This window comes from Vicugna pacos, unplaced genomic scaffold (genome assembly GCF_048564905.1).
Source record: "Vicugna pacos unplaced genomic scaffold, VicPac4 scaffold_103, whole genome shotgun sequence".
In the NCBI taxonomy this organism is placed as follows: Eukaryota; Metazoa; Chordata; class Mammalia; order Artiodactyla; family Camelidae; genus Vicugna; species Vicugna pacos.
In genome coordinates, this window is record NW_027328783.1 from 2,940,578 (window position 1) to 2,953,335 (window position 12,758).

Below are 12,758 nucleotides of genomic sequence, written 5' to 3' on the forward strand. Positions count from 1 at the left end.
CGTTACTGACAACTGTTGACCTTGGATTTTCGGGTTAGCTTATTAGCCCAGTAAACTGACACTAAACTTCAGATTTACCAGGTAGCCCAGCAAAACTTAGATCAGGAAACCGACACTTATCACACTTTGATTTGTGACTTAGCTTGTTAGCCCAGCTGTGGTTTTCCTTCAGTGTCACTTATCTTTTGAATTTTTCTTTTTTTCTTTTTTTTAATATTTAATCCAAATTTAATATCAGGGTTCTTTGGGAAAGAAATTTCTCTTTTTCTTTTCTTTGTTGATCTTTTAGGGGGGCAGTTAATTAGATGTATGAACCTGTTAGTGGAAGCCCTGGGGCTTCAACCCAGGACCCCGTGCACGCTAAGCACACGCTCTACCACCCGCCCCATCATCTTTTCTTTTTGGTTTCGCTGCCAAGAATCCTACAGCTGAATTTCTAGTCAGCCTTAACACTTGCCCTGACTTCATGGAATCCATTTTTATGAGTTTACTTCCCCCTGGTTTCATTTAAGTATTGAATCTTCATTTTCTCTTCACTCTCCGTTTTGCATTTTTGTTGTTATGGTTGTTAAGCTGTGTTTAACAGAATTGTTTAAATTCTCTTTTAGCAAGAGGCTGAATGTAAATAAATATGTAAGCAAACAGCACAATTAAATGCTTTTATACATTCTGAGCTGTTTAGTAGTAACTTAAAAACCGAATTGAATATTAAAGTGATAGCATTTTAAAAATATTTTTTAATTTTTCATAAAAATATAGCTGATTTAAAATATGATATTAGTTTCAGGTGTACAATAGATGCTCCATTTATAGTTACTGTAAAACATTGTCTGTATTCCCTGTGTTGTAAGATACATCCCTCTAGCGTGTTTACATTACATGTTGCAGTTTGTATAAGAAAGTTGGGTAACGCAGAGTCTGGAACGTGGCTGTGTATGACTCAGGTTCACGCTCACCCTGCCTGTCAGAGCTCAGGCCTTCACTCCTTTCTGCAGGGGAGCGAGTGGAGGCAGCTCTCATCAGCGCTGTCACCATCCTCTGAGTGGCAGTGACAGCAGTGACTGTGTGCGGACGTGCAAATTGTTTTTCCAAGAGCTTTATATGCGTTTCTGCATTTAATAATTAAAGCCCTCCTGTGAGGAAGCGTTTTTAATGCATAATACATTTTATTTTGATATTGATAGATTTCAAACCTCTGGAAAATTTACAGGAGTAGTACAATAAACGCTTAGATACAGTTCACTTTAAAGGGCACTATTTGGCTTTTTGTGTCTGGCTTATTTTAGCATAAAATTTCAAAGTTCATCCATAATTGTAGCCTGAATCAGTACTTTATTCTTTTTCCTTGATAATATCCTTTTCCTTTTTTTTTCATTTTTGGTCTATTTAAAAATATTTTCATTGAAGTCTTGTTAGTTTATAATTTTGTGTTAGTTTCTTGTGTACAGCACAACACTTCAGCTAAATAGGAACCTACCTGTATTCATTTTCATCCTCTTTTTAAACATAAGTTACTATAAGATATTAAATATATTCTCCTGTGCTATACAGTATAAACTTGCTGTTTATTCTTTACATACTCAGTATCTGCAAATCTTGAACTCCCAGTTTATTCCTTCCCACACCCTCTCCCCACTGGTAACCATAGTTTGGTTTCTATGTCTCTGTGTCTGTTTCTGTTCTGTAGATAAGTTTATTTTTTTGTTTCTTTCTATTTTTTTTTTAGAGTCCACATGTGAGCAATCTCATATGGTATTTTCCTTTCTCTTTCTGGCTTACTTCACTTAGAATGACATTCTCCAGGTCCATTGATGTTGCTGCCAATGTCATTATTTTATTATTATTTTATGGCTGAATAGTAGTCTATTGGACAAATATGCTACAACCTCTTTATCCAGTCATCTCTCAGTGGACATTTCGGTTGCTTCCATGTCTTGATATTGTAAATAGTGCTGCTGTGTACATTGGGGTGTAGGTGTCTTTTTCAATTAGGGTTCCTTCTGGATATATGCCCAGGAGTGGCATTGCTGGGTCATCTGGGAGGTCAATTTTATGTCTTTAGAGGAACATCTATACACTTTTCCACAATGGCTCCACCAAACTGTATCCCCACCACAGTGTAGGTGTGTTCCCAATTCTCCGCAGACTTTCCAGTATTTATTGTCAGTGAACTTCTGAATGATGGCTATTCTGACTGGTGAGAGGTGATACTTGATTGCAGTTTTGATTTGCATTTCTCTGATAATGATATTGAATATTTTTTCATGTGGCTACTGGCCATTTGTACGTCTTCATTGGAGAAATGTTTCTTTAGGACTTCTGCCAATATTTGAATTGAATTGTTTGTTTTTCTTTCTTATTAAGTGTAAAAGCTGTTTACATATTCTGGGAATTAAGCCCCTAGCAGTTTCATTTATTGTAAATATTTTCTCCCATTCCATAGGTTGGTTGTCTTTTTGTTTTGCTTACTGTTTCCATAGCTGTGCAAAAGCTTGTAAGTTTAATTAGATCCCTCTTGTATATTTTTGGTTGTTTTTCTATTGCTTGAGTAGACTGCTCTAGGAAAACATTGCTGAGATGTATGTCAGATGTTTTGCCTATGTTTGCTTCTAAGAGGTTTATAGTGTCTTGTTTACATGTTTAAGTCTTTAACACATTTTGTATTCATTTTTGTATATTCTGTGAGGGAGTAGTCTAACTTCAATGATTTACATGCAGCTGTTAAGTTTTCCCTACACCATTTGCTGAAGAGGCTGTATTTACTCCATTGTATTTTCTCACCTCCTTTGTCAAAGTTTCAATGACCAAAAGTTTGTGGGCCTATTCTTGGTAATTTTGTTTATCCGTTCATTGATGGATGGATATTGTTAGTAAATTTTGGCTACTCTGAATGATACTGCTATGAATATTGATGTGAAATTTTTTATGAGAATATGTTTTCATTCTGTTGGCTGTACATTTGCCCCGCCATATCTGTAGTTTCCACTACATGAATCCAGATGGTTGATTGTAAAGGGACTCGAACATCCTTGGATTATGGTATCCAGGGTGTGGGGTTCATGAAACCAACCCCCCAAGGATATTGAGAGATGACTCTATATGTAGGAGTGGAATTGGTGAGACATATAACTCTAAGCTTTTGAGGAAATACCAGACTTCTCCAAAGAAGCTGCAACATTGTTCCTTTCCCCTGGCCACATATGAGGTTTCTCTGCCTCCTGAACGACACTTGTTATTGTCCATATTTTGGTTATAACCATCCTAGTGGGTGTAAAATGAGATCTCATTTTGTTTTTGACTTCCCTAGTGATGCTGAGCATCTTTTCATATGATTATTGGCCATTTGTATATCTATTTAAATTCGTGGTAAATTTAAAAATTGGGTGTGTTTTTTTGTATTGTTCAGTTGTAAGCATTCGTTATATATCCTGGATACTACTCTCTTATTAGATACATGCTTTGCAAAATTTTTCTTCTATTCTGCACATTGTCCTTTAACTATATTTTTTTTAAACATTAAAACAATTTCTTTACAAGGGAGGTAGTTAGATGTAAAGATTTATTTTATTTTTTTGCAAAGCACGCACTCTCTGACTTGAGATACCCTTTTCCCCTGTCATTTCACTTTCTTGATGATGTCCTTTGTAAGAAAAAGGTTTTAGTTTTGATGAAGTCCAGTTTATCTGCTTTTTCCTTCTATCACTTGTGCTCTTGGTTTTGTATCTAGGAAACCAAAGCCTATCCTAGGCCCACAAAGATTTATACTGTGTCTTCTTTTAGAAAGTTTATAGGTTTAATTTTTACATTTCTGTCTGTGATCTATTTTCAATTAATTTTATTTGTTATATAAAATATGGGTGTTCAGATTCCAGATTGATTCTTTTGCCTGCAGATACCCAGCTGTCCCTGAACCATTAGTTGAATAGACTATTCTTTCAATGGAGTGTTTTTGGCCCCCTAGTGGAAAAGTGTCTGTAAATGTAAGTTTTTCCCCGTGGGTTTTTATTGTGTCTTTTAGATTTATTTATCCAAACTTATGCCAGTATCATACTGACTTAGTACTATAGCATTTTAGTACACTTTAAAGTGAGTCCTCCAACTTTACTCTTGTTTTTCAAGGTTGTTTTTGCTGTCCTGGGCCCCTTGCACGTCCATGTGAATTTTGGGATCAGTTTTTCAATTTTGCATAGAAGTCAGCTGGAATTTTGATAGGGATTCCACTGAATATATAGTTCACTTTGAGGATTCTTAACATTTTTAATAATATTGTCAATCATTCCATGAAAATGGGATGTCTTCCATATATGTAGATCTTTTAAAATTTATTCTGGTGATACTTCAAAAAGTTCAATGTACAAATCTTGTAAATTTTTTTAAATGTATCTCTCACTTTATTTTTAATGCTGTTGTAAATGGAAAGGCTGAATTTCTTATGGGTGGGACTATGTATCAATCTTCTTATTTGTAGAATTCCTTCACAACAAATACCCTTGATATATATTTGCTACATAAATCTATCCACAACTATTCCCCGCCCCGTGTTATAAGAAACCAAGACCCAAGGTAAGCTACTTGAAAACACCTATGTGGAAGTGAGAAATGAGACCTTTGGGTGGGTCTTTGTGCAGATGATACTGAGAGCTTATTCTGAATGGCTTCTTCTTAATTACTTTTAAACAACCCTTTCAGTGTATTTAGTCAGATACATTAAGATTATGCCCTTTTGATGTGCGGAGTAGCTAAGACTATAATTTTCAAATAAATTCTAGTGAGAGTGTTGTACTTGAAACCTAATTTGCATCAATCTTTGAAGATTTATGTTTCAGGAGCTTTGACTAAAGAACAACTGTCTTTATTCTATAATGAGAACTAAATGCTCAAGCAACATGTAAGAGTTTGAGCAAACTGCCCCCGCCCCGTAGTGCTGGGTGGCTGCAGCTGTAACTGGAGTCAGCACTTACCTCTCCCAGTATGCTTGTGCTGATCTGCTCAAAGTGGTTCGTCCAACAGTTTGTCAGTAGTCTGTTGGACAAAGTCATAAAACATTGATTGAAGGTTGCTAGAATGCAATATATTCTTATTAATATTAAGTAAGCACATATTGAATGCTTACTGTATGATGGAATTGTCCCTCAGCCTCACATGAATATTATTTCTCTTGAAACCTCACATATTTCCTTGTTATTCTCACTTTACAGATAAGGAGACTGAGAATAAGGTCTTCTCTCTTTTGGGGGGAGCTCATTATTAATGATGGGCAGTTGTAAGGAAAAAGATATTGATTCATCATGAGAAAACATTTTTGTGAGAGTCAGCAATGAAGAAGATGAACACTGAAGAAGGTGATCATTGTTCGAGTGAGACAAGCCCTGGGTTGTGCGGAGTCAGCATCCCTGTCCTAGACACGGCACGTGTAGAGCTGCGTGGTGGGTGAGGCGGCGCGGCCGTGCAGGGAAAGCGGATGCTGGGGCCTTAGGCTGTGCTCAGGCCTGGTTGGGCTTTCTCCTAAGGGGAGTGAACCATCATTGACAGATTTTAAGTAGGAGAGTGGGGTGCTCTCATATTTCATATTTGTCTTCTAGAATGTTTGGAAACATTTAGAAGGCTTGGCAGGAGATGATGTGATGAGTCAGAGTAGGGTGGCTGCGAGGTGTAGCAGTGTCCAATTTTCAAGTGGTTTTCAGGCCCAGGCTTGTGGCTTAGTAGCCGTGTCAGTTTGAATGACTCACTCAAGGAAGTGAAACAATTTATCTAATCAATTGAAGCAGTGATGTACCCAATTCCCAGGACTATTGTGGAGATCCAGTGAGATACACTGTGCAGTGTGCAGCGTGGTCTCCAGCAGAGAGTCAGTGCTGAGTGAGTGCCAGTGAGTATCTGGTAGGTCAGTTGAGGGTAGTGGGACTCGGTGTCTGAGGATATCTGGTCCCTGAAGGAGGGGTCCATTCACATCTGTGAGTGATGGGCCTGAGTTGGGAGACGCAGGGAGACCTTACCCTCCGACCAGGGGCTCTGGTAAGGACGGCTATGGGAGGAACACCGTGAAGTCAGCTCTTTGCATGTGGAGTTGGAGCTGCCTTTGAGACAACTAACTGCAGTGTCACGAGCTTAAAGAGGAGATCTGGGCCCAGGTTGTGCATTTTCCTAAAATCTCAACTCCTAAGGACGCCGAAGTATTGATCACTGAACGTGAAGTCATACTTTAAAGGACAAACGAATAGTAGTATTATCTCTGTCATCAAAGCTCACGTCTATTTATTCATCACTCACTTTGCTAATTGGGTACTTACAGAGCTCACGTCACCGTCCTCCCGTGGGCTCAGGCTCCACAGAAAAGAGCTGGTGAGACTCCCTCTTTTCTAGAATAAGACACATTTAGCTTGTAGACTTCTGTACCTCGCCAGACTTAGGAAATTAGTTTGTTGGTTTAATTTTATTTTCTGTTGGCCATGTCCTGACAGGAGAGAAATTTTACCTCATGGTCATGTTTCAATTAGCTGTTACTGAGAATTGCTGATCTGATACATAGTGTTTGTATTTTATTAACTTTGTAGAGTAGTTATCATTTTTCTGTCTTTGCCCTTTAATTTTGTTTGCCCCTTCAGTGTTCTATTCTTTTTGGGCCTTATTTTTTTTTAATTAAAAAATGTCTGTTAGCAGTTAAGAAAAAAAAAGCAAAGAAAAAATGCACATGAGAACTAAATTTAGAAAATGTCTAGTGTGTTTTCTGTCTCGGCAATGGAGGGTACTAGAAACTCCTGAAAACCTTCATTACACAAGTTCCTTAAAATGCTGATTGAGAAATAACACCTTCCTTCCTCATCTTTCAAGCTGCACAACTCATTGTCAAGAAAGTGAGGGAAAATTCTCAGAAGCCAAGACAAACGAGAAAGCAGAGTTTCTGAGAGATACATGAGTGTTAGAAGCCGTGGTGTGCTGGTTGGCTCCTGAACTGATTTTCAGTTGCCTTGACAGGAGGGAAGGATGTGAGCCCCAGACCTCTCACACTAGGAGTTGGATGGGTGATCATATAATGGGCCAAGTCCATCCTGAGAATCTTGCTTTACTAAAGGGTGAAATAGGAAAAAAAAATTCCTCAAGACAAGAAAGTAAGAAAAGTCAATTTTGTTGGAAGAGGGGAAAAATAACAAATCCAAAGTAAGGATATAGTTTAAAGCTGTTCTGGCATGAGAGTGACCACAAACTCCTGGCAGAAAAGCACAGCTACTCCTTGATTGATAAGTTGTGTTTTGAATGAATCAGTGAACAGCTATTCCGAAAAAGGCCTCCAGAGTCTTGTGGATCAAGATACTGGACAGCAAACACCTCTCTTCCAAGGTCTCATTCAAATAACCAGAAAGGTTTTAAAGGAAACTAACAATAATCTGAGTTGTATTTATTGACATTACTATATGCTAAGAATTCAGAGGTGACTATGGAGTTGTCTCCTCTTTTATGGACCTTATTTTCTCTTTGGGGAGAAAAATGACATAGTTGGGTATCTTGGTGGAGGGAGGTGTTAGTCTGTTGCAATTAGCCAGGAGAGGAGATTAAGAAAACAGTGAAAGATGGGTGAACTTTTTAGCTGAGGACAGTCTTGTTCACTTGGCTTTTAATTGCAGGCTCAATGAGCTGTCACTGGAGGGAATAGATCTTACGGAGGATGGACTTAGCTCAGGCCTCTTTTGAATGGACAAGTGAACCTGGAAAAAGACAGTCAAATCTGTGCAGACATTAAAGTTCACTTGAACGTGCTGCATCCCTGAGCCAAAGATAGGACAAATATGCAGCAATTCTTGAGGACAGAAGAGTGGTTTTTAAGGTTCTCCAAGAATGAATCCCATGGAACCGAGATGGCCAGTTGTCAAACTGAGACTTTGTTCTTTGGACGGTGTACCCAGCAAGGGTATTGGCCTTTTATATGTTTCCATTTGTCTTTAATACATGTCTGTTGATGAGGACATGGGCACAAATATTTGACACCTTGTCGAGGCGATTTTGGATACCTGCCTAGAAGCACGGGCACAGTTGTGGCTGCTTCATACATCTTGCATCCCATCCCTTTCCCTGGCTCCGTGATCATGGCAGAGTGGTTCCTTGTTGACCTGTCCGTTTCCTCTGTGACATCATAACCCATGAAAAGACCGGAGCATATTAACTTGGCTTTGTTAAAGTCAAAGAAACAGATCAAATATGGAGTCAGATTTGTTCTTTCCTATTTCAGTAGTACCATGGAGATGGCAGTTTGGGCAGCTTTTTGTAGTGTCCTGGAGGCTTTCTCTCTCAGCTTCTGGGTGCCTCTATTGAAAACCCTTCATTGCTGTCTGGCCTGCTGGTAATGCACACTGCCTGTTTTGCCCTGAAGATGTGTTCTGTTTATAAACTCAACTCTACTCCTTGGAAAACAACTCAAGAAAAACTCAGTTGGTTTTCCACCAGCCATGGGCAGGGGTGAGGTAAACCGTGTTATTATTTCATAAAATAATAGTAATAATAGTAATAGTCATAGTAGTAGTACTTGTAGTAATAGTAATAATAATAATAATAATAATAATAATAACAATAATAATAATAATAATATTAATAGAAGTCTTAAAACAGGACAGAGCACATTGGAGAGAGTCAAAAAATGCTTTCTGGCTTAAATCAAAAGTGATGACTAGTGATTCCATGGCTGCTGTATTTGCTAAGCTAATTAATCCTTTGCTCCATTACACATTTCTTTTATCTGAAAAAGAAATACAAGGAAATGGTTTAAAAAAAACTCAAACAGAGCACAAAAATACACAAGTGAAAGAAGTTTTCCCTCATCCTCTGTTCTTTCAGCCCTCTCTGGAGATGCCTCTGTTTACTATCCTTTGGGTGCTTTTCCAGATATGCTTTGCACATTCCCACCTATGTATGTAAATTCCTTTAAAATTTTAGTTATTTTTAACTTAAAGAGATTTAAATCCTCAAGTGGCTTCTGGCCGGGTAATATAACAGAACAAATCTGACTCCATATTAGATTTGTTCCTTTGAATTTAACCCTGTGCTCTGTCACCTAGGCTTCATCTTGCTTGTAAAACAATGTTGCCTAGAGCCTGAAATAAACAGGAGACCCTATTCTGAAGGCTCTGACCTTTAAGGATATTTAACACTTTTTCATTCATTAAAAGATAGCAAATTGCAGAATAGAAAATAACGTTTCTTTTGTTGGAGGTTTACAGGGATCTGACCCACGCAGATAGCTGCAAGAAGAAAGGATTCTAACAAGAAGGAATTTCTACACTAAGAAGTTTGCACTAACCAAGCACATAGGAAAGGAGCCTGAAATGTGACTTGGGGAGATGGTTTTCCAGGACATTAGTTTGCCATCTAGGTCTACAGAAACTTGCTATTCCATGCCCCAACATCTGGTCTCCCAACTTATTGGCCTGTCCTGCACTGAGGAGAATTAATTTCGACTTGGTAACACTCCTATCTACCTAGAAAGCTGGGCACTGGAGCTGAGTGTTATGGAAACAGGCCAGCCAAGAAAAAAGCACCAATCGGAGTGTTGGAGTACTCAGAATTATTATGCCGGTGGGCTCAGAGGGGCTTCGGCTCCGAAGTTTTGAGTACCTCCAAGACGTGCACATGAGGTTTTAAAGGCTTAATTACAAGTAAGGGGGGATTAGCCAATAAGGCTCAAAGAACAAAAAGCAAGGAATAAGTACACTGGAGCTTATCAATTTGTAACAGATCACATTACTGACACTTGTTGAGCTTGGAATTACGAGTTAGGTTGTCAGGCCAATAAACTGACACTAAACTTCAGATTTACGAGATAGCCCAGCAGAATTTAGATCAGTAAACTGACACTTATCACACTTAGATTTGTGACTTAGCTTGTTAGCCCAGCTGGACTTTTCCTTCACATGAGGACAGCTCTCCCACACCCAGGGAACTACTGTGAGCCCATGATGTTTCCACTAGGGTGGGTATGGTTTACCCAGGAGGGATGGGGACTATGCACCAACACTCAGGCAGTCTGCTCTGTCTGGGGCTCTGATCTTGTACCATCCCGCTCCCCGCCAGCCCAACACCTGGGACAGTGGAGCTAAGGCAGAGATCCTGCCTGCCTGTTTCCCAGCGTGTAAAAGGGGAATATGTGCTCTTCCCAAGGTAGTTCTGAGCGACAACACCTGCGGGTGCTTGGTTCTCAGAGCAACAGAAAACCCAGCTCCGCGTGGGGGCAACGGGTTTGATCTCCCTAGGGTTTCTGCAGAAGCATCGGACGGAGGGTTGGATCACGGTGGTAAAATTGAGCTGCGGGGCTTGAAGGGTAACAGAAGGGTGCAGAGGCAGGTCTGCCGCCTAGGGGTGCCCCAGAGGTAAAGCTTTTTTTCTCCAACTCCGCTAAGACCCTCCCTTCTCCAGAGCCCTTCCTTCTCTCTGCTCATCCTGTCCATCTGTATCCCTCCAATTTTCCCGTCCTCTCCACCCGCTCCCATCTTCTCCCTCCCTCGCTGTCCCACCTTCTCTCACAGAACCCAGAGAGGCTCGCTGGCCCTCCTGCGCATGCGCAGTCAGTGCCAAGTGGTCCGCTGGTTGGGAGCTCCATATCCGAGCCGGGGATCGGGCCCAAAGGCTTCTCAACTACGTCGCCCGGTAGGCCTTTGGTTCCTGCCTGGGGCCGGGGCCTCTGACTGTGGAAGTGCAAGGTGGGGGGCTCCCAGGAAAGGGGTCAGGCGGCTGCGGGAGGGCGGTCCGCCTGTCACAGACCCCAAGGGCGCTAGTCAGCCCGTGTTCAGATGAATTGCTCAGGCCAGACCCCTCTGCCAGCGCCACCTGCCCCGGCGCCCCGGCCACAGTGTCCAGGGCCTGGTGTGCACCTGCCACCTCTCACCCAGCCGGGATCCCCTCAGTCCGCGGCTGGCGTCCCATTCCCCTCTCCCTCCCGCTAGTCCTCTCCTCCCGGGCTTCCTCTCCTCGTCCGCTGGCCCGTCCCCGCCCCTGGGCGGGCTGTGTCCCAGGCGGGCGGGGTCTGCGGACCCGGACGGGGGCGGGCGCCTGGGACTGGGGCTGGGGCTGTCCTCCGAGCGAGGCTGCAGCCCGCGTCCCCCTCCCCGCTTTCCCTGCCCCGCGACCCCGGGGCTGCCCTGCTCTCCCTTTCCCGCTCCCTGAGGACCAGCTCTGTGGCGTGGGCGCTGCTACCTGGGCTGAAAGCCTCCGGCTCTAACGCCCAGCTTCTCCTGGTGGAGTTGGGAAAAGGGAGCGTCACTGCTAAGCGAGGTTCTGTCTCCCCCCTCCATGTTTCTGCCGCAGGTAAGTACCTTGAACACTTTCAGGTGTTATGATGGAGGTGCTTGTTGATGTCACGTGTTTTTATAGTGAGAGGGATTGCAGTGGTGAAAGCAGGGCTTGGTTCTGTTAAAAATGTGCTGAAGGCATGAGGCTGTGACATCCTCTTTCCTTCCCTCTCCCAGGGTGAAAGGAGTGATCCTGGATTTTCAAAAGATAGTTACAGTCCCTAACTAGCCCAGCCCAGCTAGTGTGTGTTAAGAGGAACAGCACCACCAGAGGCCTTGGAGACCCAGGGATATTGCAGTCCTAAAGTGCTCCTGGCATAGTTTGGCTTGTTTAGGTTTTTTGTTTTTCTTAAATTGTGGGACAGACTAGTGTATAAACTGAAAAATAATTGTCAAGAAATAATTTTCATAGGACAGTTTTATTGTGATATAGTTCACACACCATGAATTCCATCCATTTAAATGGTACAATTCAGCAGCTTTTTGCATATTCACAGTGGTGCATGCATTATTATTCCAGAACGTTTTCATCACTTCAGAAAGAGCAGTGGAAATGAATGACCTATCCACCCCTCCCAAGTGGTGGTTCTAAAGAAATTTCTTGCCTATTCCTGACCATAAATTAACTTGTTATATTCCAAGAAAAATCTGGTAGGAATTCTAACCAGAATTGAAATGAATCTGTCTATCAAAACAGGAAGAATTTATACCTTTATGGCATAAACTTCTTCTACCCATGAATATATCTGGGACCCTATCTTTTCATCTGACCAGAGCCTGGCCCATGTGAAGTCCTCACTACTTTTTGGGCTTGTGAATGATGAGATTCTATACATCGTTAGTTGCAACTGTAGCCTTTCACAGAAGAGAAAAGTAACCTCAGTGAAGCAAGTGACTCTCTGATGGTCAGAAAGAGTGACAGCCAGTGCTGGAGTGATCCAGTGGACTTGGTGTTTGCAGCTAGATTTCTCGACCACCTACAGTTAAGGGGATTAGAGAGTTCTTTTATTTTTTCTTAATGACATTGCATTTATTTTTACTTATTTTTTAAATTATTTTTTATTTAAGAGTAGTCAATTTACAATGTTAGTTTCAAGTGTACAGCAGAGATTCAGTTATAAACATATGCATATGTATATATATATATGTTTTAGATTGTTTTTAGTATAAATCACTACAAGAAATTGAATATAGTTCCCTGTGTTATGTAGCAGGTCCTTGTCATTTATTTTATATTTACTAATTTGTATCTGTTAATCCCCCCTTTCCTGCCTGCTAAACACAGTTTGCTTTCTATGTCCATGAGTCCATTACTAGGAGCACCATTTTTCCTAGTAATATATGCTCTTTTGCTGCTTTCAGTTTCAGTAATTCCATCTTATCTGTGGGCGCTTTTCTTCTGGTGGCCTTAATGTGGTTTGCACACGTGGTAATAGAGATCTGTATTTGGGAGAACCCCAGGCCTCGTGTAGTCCCTGGTACAGA

The 12,758-nt window shown here is 41.2% G+C and overlaps 1 protein-coding gene across 3 annotated transcripts in view; it reads left to right on the plus strand.

Moving 5' to 3' along the window:
- Positions 1 to 12,758, plus strand: part of LOC140694720 (uncharacterized) — a 153,367-nt gene that overhangs the window by 111,176 nt on the left and 29,433 nt on the right. The window contains exon 1 of one of the 3 annotated variants that reach the window (XR_012070330.1): positions 11,022 to 11,289. The exons of 1 other annotated variant lie outside the window; for it this stretch is intronic. The gene's annotated coding sequence lies outside the window, so the exon portion shown is untranslated. Of the gene's footprint in view, positions 1 to 11,021; positions 11,290 to 12,758 lie in introns of those variants that run through there. One more of the 3 variants, XR_012070327.1, reaches the window with a different exon arrangement.